General features: G+C 40.5%; 1 non-coding gene across 1 annotated transcript; it reads left to right on the top strand.

Moving 5' to 3' along the window:
* The first annotated feature begins 840 nt into the window (after window positions 1-840).
* TRNAV-UAC (transfer RNA valine (anticodon UAC)) lies at window positions 841-913 on the top strand. The gene has a single exon. It is a non-coding gene; the product is annotated as a tRNA-Val (tRNA).
* The last annotated feature ends 8,393 nt before the right edge of the window (window positions 914-9,306 follow it).

Below are 9,306 nucleotides of genomic sequence, written 5' to 3'. Positions count from 1 at the left end.
AACTTGGGACACCATTAATGCCAACACATGAAGTGACATTCCAAGAGATTTGTTTTTCTGCGCAGCTGGCTTCGAGAACAATATAGCTGTAGAGCTTTTTCTCTTGACGTCAGTTATCTTGAAGAGGTACACGCACCCAGCGCGACATAATTGACTCTCAGTGTTTCTCTACCCACATTTCACGTCATCTACTACCAGGAAGTTGTGGCAAAAGCATTAACGATCAAACACAGATCCTAATAACGCAAAAAATAAAATACCGTATTTTCCTAACTATAAGACGTACCAAAGTGTCAGAAGGTGGAGTTCGTAAAAAAATATTTATTTTCTGTATCTAAACGCAAATTCGACAGTTCTTACTAAACAAAATGAATGAATTTTAAAGTATTTGTATTTAAATTACGAGTTGTGGAGATATCACTAGAACGCTCTTCCGTCTCTCTCTCAGTCTCTAGGATATGCTAAACAAAAGCAATATACTCTGATCTAAAAAAAAAAAATACTGCATACGTTTAGTATAAGACGAATGGACCACAAAACTCACAGAATTTTCGGCAACATTTTCCATTAAACAAAAAAAAAAAGCATCTTATTGTCGGGAAAATACGGTAACTAATAATAATGACATAAACTGCAGTCACAAAATTCTAACAGACTTAAAACAATTAGTAGACTAAATTTCTATAAAAATAATTCTTCATAACTTAATAATAATACTTAATTGATTTGATCAGTGGTTCTAAAACTTTATTTGGGTCTGAACCTCTTCGCACTGCGAAAGAGTATGTACACTATCTTTCTGAACCTGGATTAGGTCAGAAAGAAAATCGTATTCGTCATGATTCCGTGGTGTAGTGGTTATCACGTTTGCTTTACACGCAAAAGGTCCCCGGTTCGATCCCGGGTGGAATCAAGAAATTCTTTTTGAAAGCTGCCATAGCCGAGTGGTCAGCACAAGGTGCATAAGTACACGTGCCTTGAGTGACCGGGGTTAAAACCCTTGACTATTGAATACAGTGCTGTTTCTTGTATTCTCTCATTCTTCTGAACTCCTCTGACCACTTGGTCGTCCTGGAGTATAAACAGGAAATTTTGTTTTATAATATATACACTGAGTGGATAGAAATCATGGGTTATCTACCTAGTAACGGGTAGGTCCACCTTTCTCCCGGATAAGGGCAGTCACACGGCGAGACATTGAATCCACTAGTTCACGAAAGCGTTCCACAGGTATTTTCATCCATGCTTGCTGCACCCCTGTCCATAACTGCGTCACATTCCTGGGTGGAGGATCCAAATCTCGAACGAACCTACAGCATCCCAAAGATACTCCACATGGTTCATGTCCGGTGAACGGGGAGGTCATTCCATGGTGGTAAAATCTGCGGAATGCGCTTTGAACCATGTTCTACTCGGCTCTGTGGGGAGGAGCATTGTCCTGCTGGAAGAGTCCATTGCCCTCTGGGTGCACGATGACGATGAAGGGATGCAGATAGTCTGCAAGGATGGACACGTAACCTGGACCGTTTTGAGATGCGTCAAGACGTACCAGAGGTCCCAACATGTGCCAGTTGAACACGCCCCAGACCATTACCGACCGTCCACCTGCCTGAACAGTTCCCTGTTGACATACCGGGTGCATAACTTCGAGCAGTTTCTGTCAGATGCGCACCCTCCTGTCCCCTTGAAATGATTGGAAACGGGACTCATCGGACCAGGAGACCCGTCTCCAATCATTCAAGGTCCAGTGCCGATGTCCTTTTGCCCAGTTGAGGGGTAGAGTCCTGTGTCGTGGTGGTAGCAATGGGACTCTGTTGGGTCGGTGGCTCTCATAACCTATTGCGGCTAATGATCGCCTGATAGTCTTGGTGGAGACTTTTCTGGCACCTCCCTCGTTGAAGTGGGCAGTGATTTGTGCCACTGTCGCTCTCCGGTTGGCTGAAACAATGGGAGACAGACGTTCATCCACCACCTTTTTCCGCCCACAGTGCTGTCCAGGATCAGATGTTATCCGGAAATGGCGTATCCCGATACACTCTTGATACTGTCGAACGAGGATAGCGCAATTTCTGTACCACCTCCGCAATAGAGTGACTCGTGCGTCTGGCACCCACTATCATCCTTCTTTCAAAGTCGGTTAACTCGTGATATACCTGCCAAGCGGTGGGTTTGTCCACTAACAAAGAGGGGTGACAGAGTCGCGTTGCCCAGGAACCAAGTATCCCATAAATTCTGCCCTTTCAGTGTACATTGGTCAGCAAATTACCTGAACCCATTGGAGGATTAGTTGGCTGCTTGGCCATATGTTCAATATTTTCTCAATATGAAAACTTTTTTTTTCTTCAATTTATCAACAAAAAAATAAATAAATAAACAAACTTGCTTTAATTATGAATGCATAAATTTTCATGGATTTATGTTTTGACTTGCACATTTGCTAACTGCCATCTTGGAAGCCAAACAACGTGCAATTACGTTTGTTGACGTTGGCTAACAGGCCACGGTGGCAACAGCTTTTCACTCCTACGCTATAAATGATCACCGAAATAGTAACGGGGTTGTGTTGTAAAGTGTGCATTAACGCATCCCTTTAAGAAGAAGCGCAGCAGTTATATATACGAACAACTACGTTTTGCAGTTCAATGATGTCACTGATTTCTACTTTATTTCGACATTTGGCCTTCTGGTGGCTTTGCAATAGCTTCTCTTTCTAACAACAGATGGCTTAATAAAGTAGTACACAAGAATATCATCTCGGATGTAACTTTTTGTTTTTCTTCTTCTCTTCCCTCAAGAGGTTTTGTCACGTGCCTGGATTATGCCACATAAAGGATTTAAAATCGTATATTTTAAAAAAAAAGATACGATCTTTAGTTGACCGCACCCCAAGTAATGAAGTGTGTTGGAATTACGTACAACCCTTTTCAAAATGGCACCACCAGTGTTTTTATATCAAGACCTATTTGAGTTTGTTTGCCAGTCCACGTTCCAGGCTTCATTCTCATCGCAGCTTTGTTGTCTCTCACGACGCTAGATTATTTGAAAAATTTAATTAGCTGGACGTCAATCTCAAAAGATTATTTAAACTATGTAAACAATGAAAATAACTTTTACTTCGAGTCAATGTATAATCGATACAGACTTATGCCAACCCTTTTAAGACGTGCCCACTCCTAAATGCATAAAACGCCTTCTCTCATTACAATGTCAGTCTGGCTGTCTGTCTGTTCGTCCACCAGAATGTAAAACCAACTCCCAGTGAACGAATTTTTGTGAACTTTTATATTTGGATTTCTTACAAAGATTCGTTGAGTTGTTCTAAATTACTTGAAAGAAACAGCTTGAAATTATTTGGTCTTTATAACTTATCAAAAGCAGTCTGAGCGCGACGAAAGCCTTCCCGGATTCAGAAGATTCAGATAGTTGGAAGCAAAGATATAATGAGAGTGGGAGTAATCTGTCATTGTGAAGATTATGATGAGAGCTTTTACGTGCAAATGGAATGGGCAAGTAAGCATGAATGTCTTATTATGGGTGATTTCAATTTGCCTCTAATTGATTGGAGTAAATGGGAAGGAAACTCGACATGGGGAACAAAATTTTTAAATCAACTAGATGATTGTTATTTGTATCAACATGTCAGGGAAAATACTAGAGAAAAGAATATCCTAGACCTCATCATCACACATGAATCAGATGACATAACAGGGCTGACAGTAGAGGAACCAGTAGCAGGAAGTGATCACGGAGTTCTAAGGTGGATGATGACGAGAGAGGTAGCAGAAGTAAAAGGCAAAGGAATTTCAGAAAAGGAAATTACGATGCCTTAAGGTACTACATGGCCTCTGTTAACTGGGTAGATATCGTGCAGAGAACCAATACAATTCAATTATGGCATACCTTAAAAACATTAATCACAGAAGCCTTGAATGCGTATATACCATTAAAAAAATACTCCACGAGAAGGGTTCCAAGTTGAATGAATAGTGAAGTTGCCACATTACTTGAGCAGAAAAAGGTGGCATGGAAAGGTTACAGAGCAATAAAAAGTACTGAAGCCTATAACAGCTACAAGGTGATGTGTAATAGAGCCACAGAAAAGGTTCGACAGGCAAAGGCAGTTTATGAGAAATCACTAGCAAACAGAGCAAAGAGGGGGGGGATAAAGAATTCTTCACATATATAAATGCAAAGAAGAGAAGGACAAACCAGATCGGATCCTTATGTAATGGGCGTGGGATAGTATTAGATACCCCATCTGACGTTGCAGATGAACTCAACAGTTACTTTGCATCGATATTTACAGAATAAAACCACTTTACGTCAATGAGAAATTATGGGAGTGGAGTTGAAAAAATGTAATTAATGATGTTGAAATTTCACACGTTTATTTAATAAAAAAACTTTCGAGCCTACAGGCCAGTAAGGCTCCTGGAGTTGATGGAATATACCCTATAATCTTAAGGGAGGCGGTAATTGAATGCATTGAACCATTGAGGCTATTTATGCGAGCATCACTGGACTCAGGAGTGAGTCCGTTGGATTGGAAAAGTGCCAATTTATCCCCAATACATAAGGGCGGTTCTAAGAGCGAAGTGGGAAATTACCGATCAGTTAGTCTAACTTCAGTAGTAGGGAAAATCATGGAGACTATGATCAAGGCTGGAATTCAGGATCACTTAGATAGAAGTGGAATTCTGAAGGATACTCAGCATGGTATTGTAAAGGGAAAATCATGTTTAAGTAATCTGGTTAGCTAATTTTGGCAGGGTCATTCATGAGCTGGATTTAGGGAATAATTTCGACATTGTTTATTTGGATTTCAGCAAAGCATTTGACTCAGTCCCACATGAGCGGTTACTTTATAAGCTGGAACAGGTTGGAATCACTGGGAAAATCCTTAGATGGCTATCAGGATGACTTCAGGGCAGGAGGCAGAGGGTTGTGATAAATGGCTATTCTCAGATTGGGTTGATGTAAGAAGTGAGGTTCCCCAATTATCAGTATTAGGACCACTGTTGTTTTTGATTTTCATAAATGACATCAATGAAGGGATAGAGGGCGTTATGTCTAAATTTGCAGATGATGTAAAGATTGTTAGAGTAGTTAATGATCGCCGCCAAGTAGAGCTTCTTCAGAATGACCTTGATGGGATGTTTAGAAAAATTGGTCATCCTTCAGGGATGGTCAGAAAAATAGCAGCTATGCTTTAATCCAGCAAAGTGTAAGGTATTGCACCTGGGGAACAGTAACCCCAAAATAACTTATACACTTGGTGGAGTTGAACTAAAGCCGGTAGCGGAGAAAAGGGACTTGGGTGTTACGATGCGGTCAGACTTTAAGTTCTCTGAGCATTGTAGACAAGTTGCAAGGAAGGCCCATGGTGTCCTATCGATGATGTATCGAACAATTGCTAGTAGAGATAAGGACGTCATAATCCCATTATATAAGGCTGTTGTTAGACCACACTTGGCATACTGGGTTCACGTATGGAGACCGCACCTAAAGAAAGACATTGTTCTTCTTTAAAAGGGTCCAAAGATGGGTAACTCGCCTGGTGAGATCGGAAAAAGGGCGTCCATATGAGGAAAGACTTCGAATATGTGGGTTGCAGAGCTTGGAAACTAGACACCTTAGAGGAGACTTGATTGAGGTGTTTAAGGCTGGGAGAAGCGTAAGAAAAATGAATGAGGACGAAATTTTCACGGGGAAGTGATTTCCTTTCAAGCCAAGCATTAGAAGCCATCTTATCTATGTAGCATTGACGGTGGTCATTGTGGTGTCCACCATGGGGTGTCTTCTTCTCTCGTCTTCCTGTCTTTGTTTCTTCTGTCTATGTGAGTGTAATCTTCTTGTTGAGGTTGAGCGTTGTGTACCGTTTGTCTATCTTTCTTATGCCTTGGTAGTTGGTGCTTGTTTTCCTGTAGGTTCTTAATCACCTTCTTCTCTTCTTCAATGATCAGTCAATCCCCTCGCTCCTTCTTTACGTGCTATGGTTATTTTGTCGATGACCGACTTCGGGCGGTGTTAGTGGCACCTAGTCATCATTATTCTGTTAATTTCATAATCTTCTCCGGCTCGGCGTTGTTCCAATCTATAATTCCGAAGGAGTACGTTAGTACTAGGACTGCGTAAGTCTTTATGGCTGTGACTATGTTCTTTGCCATTCAGCTTTGATTTTAGCAGGCTTCCCAGTCTCCGTTGGTATTTCTCAATCAGGCGGGCCTTGATCTCCTTATGTCCTTACCGGTGGGCCTGCATCATCACCAGATATCGAGAGCTGAACTCTCGATTGCCATATAGAGTTTGATTGGTACCAGTACCCTTGAGGGTTACTGGTACCAAGTGCATGGGGTAGTTCGTGTGTCTGGTTACTATTATTATTGTATACTGTACTCCTGTGCTTGTTCTGCGTAATTTCGGAAAAAAGAAAGAAAAACAATCACACTTTCATTTAATTTTCATCTGATTTTGGACTACTTTTATTGTATCTGATTCAAAACGAGCAAGCCCAGCTTTATAAATACGTCTTTAAAGAAACATAACATTACTTGTTTGGCCACATCTAAGCCTACTTTTAAGTTTTAACCATCTTTGCTTTGCCATAGCGGATGCAGGTAATGGAATTTAAACTTCATTTTACTTTTTTCAGTGTTTGTATTTAACCTTCGCTTCTGCGCATTCCTCCTTTCACGCGAACGATTTGGATGCCATCTGCTTAGTGTTTACGTAATAAAGAAAATAGAAACAGAGGGCTGTTATAACTGACTACAGTGGTTGTGCAAAGAGACGTCTCTTTTTATGCACCTGTCATTTGGCTGCTAGAGGGTCGAGATAAATATAGCTTGCTAGGAAACAGCCGCTGGTACCGCTTTATTCCGGATATTCAAAAATAAAAACAAAAAAAAAAAAAACACCGACAGACCTTTTTTCTTGGAGTGTGTCTTTAAACCACATCCGCTGTAATGGGTTATTGCCGTCAATGCAGCTGGATTAGGTCTTAGATGACAGGCTGACGTGAGATTTTTTTTTTATGAACTATGATGGAACAGAAGGTGTGTTTTATTGTAAGTAGTTTGTCTGTTAGGTTACGTCAATGTAGAGAGCACGTTTAAAGAACATTAAGATAAGTAATTTATATGGTAAGAAACAGCTGACTTCATATCCAAGTGACCTGTCAGTCTTCTGCTTTGAAAGATGAGACAGTTCTTGTATTTTTAAAACACAGTGACATAGATTTATTGGAATGAGTGACTGACTTCGGAATCAGTGACAGTAGGAGATTTCAGAATCGACAGCAATGTTGTTGTTGGTTTGGGTTTTAGGAGCATCGGCAACTAAGACCATGTTGTTCCGTGTATATTGTCTGTAAATTGCGTGTCTGTTGGTCGAAGTGGGGAGGATGGCGATCCTACCACATGTGCTATCCATGAGGGCTCGGTTACAGTAATGGACTTTGAACACTGAGTTTTCTATACAGGGTACTTGAATACTTTTGAAATTGTATTTTGCGGTTGCAAGTAGACGCCATCTGGGTTGTTGATCTGCGGAGAGAAAATGTTTGAGAATGGGGTTGGACTTAGCCAATGACAGATTTCGGAGTTTCTCAAGACCGAAATATCGTTCGAAAATGCAAGTCAGTTGGTCGTATCAAAGTCTGAATTTCGACCAAGAAGACTATAATGATTTACAAAACTTGACAGAAAACGAAAATTTGCAGTGCTTCGTTGATATCAAAGCTGCCTTCGAATCAGTTGCTGTTGGAACCCTGATATCCCTGCTTCAGAGCTATTACTGCACCTCAGGACTCCTGCTGAAAGTGGTTCAACAGTTACTTTATGATCGTACTCTTATCTTCTCTAACGAATCCACACCCTGTATGCGGAACATTTGCTTAGGTCTGTCCCCAAGGAGGAGCCGTCTAGGCCTTGCTCTTCTAGGCCATCCTCTTTCCTTTTCTTTCAAGTCATCCGAACTTCAGCTCATATGTTGATGTTATTTTCCTGACTTTTCCAGCACCCCTTCCGGCAATGTCAACCTTTTCAATTCATCGTGTAGTGCTCAGCAACTGATTAACGATTTCTTGAATTACGAGTATATTTCATTTTTTGGTTTGCATATCGAAGACCAAGTATCTATCATTTCTTCCTGCAACAATCTCTTTTTCCTACAAGTTAGAATACAATCTAAATTAATTTCTCCTGTAAACCACACTAAATTTTTAGGAGTACATCTGGATTGTAAACATCCCTTCTCAGTCCATTGCACAAAGCTTCGGTCTACCGTTCTAACAGAATTTTCATTTATGTAGTGCGAGACCTCGCTCTCATTCATAATCCGAATACTATAGAGAATTACTTTGCCATCTATATCCTACCTCAATTCCTCTATGCATCACTAATCTGGTTTTCCTTCTCGAAATCCGCCTTAGTTAAATACCAAGCTTGGACATCCTATTGTATAATTTCGACATCAACTGTAGCAACAATTTTAATCAGTGCCTGTTACTGTTCACTGGCAGAACAAAGCCATTGAGTGTTTTTAACTCTGATAACTGACCAAAGTGACTTCCTTAACATCTGTAACTTCCTTCATCGGCACATTCCACCTGAGAACCATAGAACCGGTCCGTCCCTTCACTCTAAACTCTCCAGAATAAACTGATTTCATTCTTAATTCATCAATAACTTCGTCAAACTAGCCGCCTGTTGGACCATTACCCACGCTGACGTCTGAATTCATGACAAGGCGTACAGAAAACGAATTTTAGATTCTCTCATATGTATCTTACTTTTAACTTGAGCAAACTTGTTATCTATAAAGGGAAGGGTTTTTGCTTTCGTAAAGGCAACTACAGTGGTCTGAGACAGTATTTAAATTCTATACGGTGGGACCAACTGATGATGTTACCAACAGCAAATTCAAAATGGGAAGCATTCAAAGAATTTATCTTGGAAGCTATTAGGCTTTACATACCAACTAAGAAATATTGTTCAAGGTTTAGGCCTAAACGGATGTCAGATGAACGAATGAGACATGTGGCAGGGAAGAAAAATGCATGGGATGCATATAAATTAATGCGTGACATGGAAGCCTGTGATAGATATAAGTTGGTCTGTAACCAAGTCACGAAGGAGATTAGGCAGGCAAAGGAAGAACAAATCTTTGGCAAAGGATGCAAAGAAAACCAACAAAGAATTCTTTACTTATGTAAACTCTAGAAGGAAAGGGATGAATCAGATTGGTCCACTGGATATTTATGGTTAAACTGTTGATGATCCTGCTGAAGTGGCTAACAAACTAAAT

This window comes from Mastigoproctus giganteus, chromosome 8 (assembly GCF_048544385.1).
Source record: "Mastigoproctus giganteus isolate SK-2022 chromosome 8, ASM4854438v1, whole genome shotgun sequence".
Classification (NCBI taxonomy): domain Eukaryota; kingdom Metazoa; phylum Arthropoda; class Arachnida; order Uropygi; family Thelyphonidae; genus Mastigoproctus; species Mastigoproctus giganteus.
This window is presented reverse-complemented; position numbering and strand designations above follow the sequence as displayed.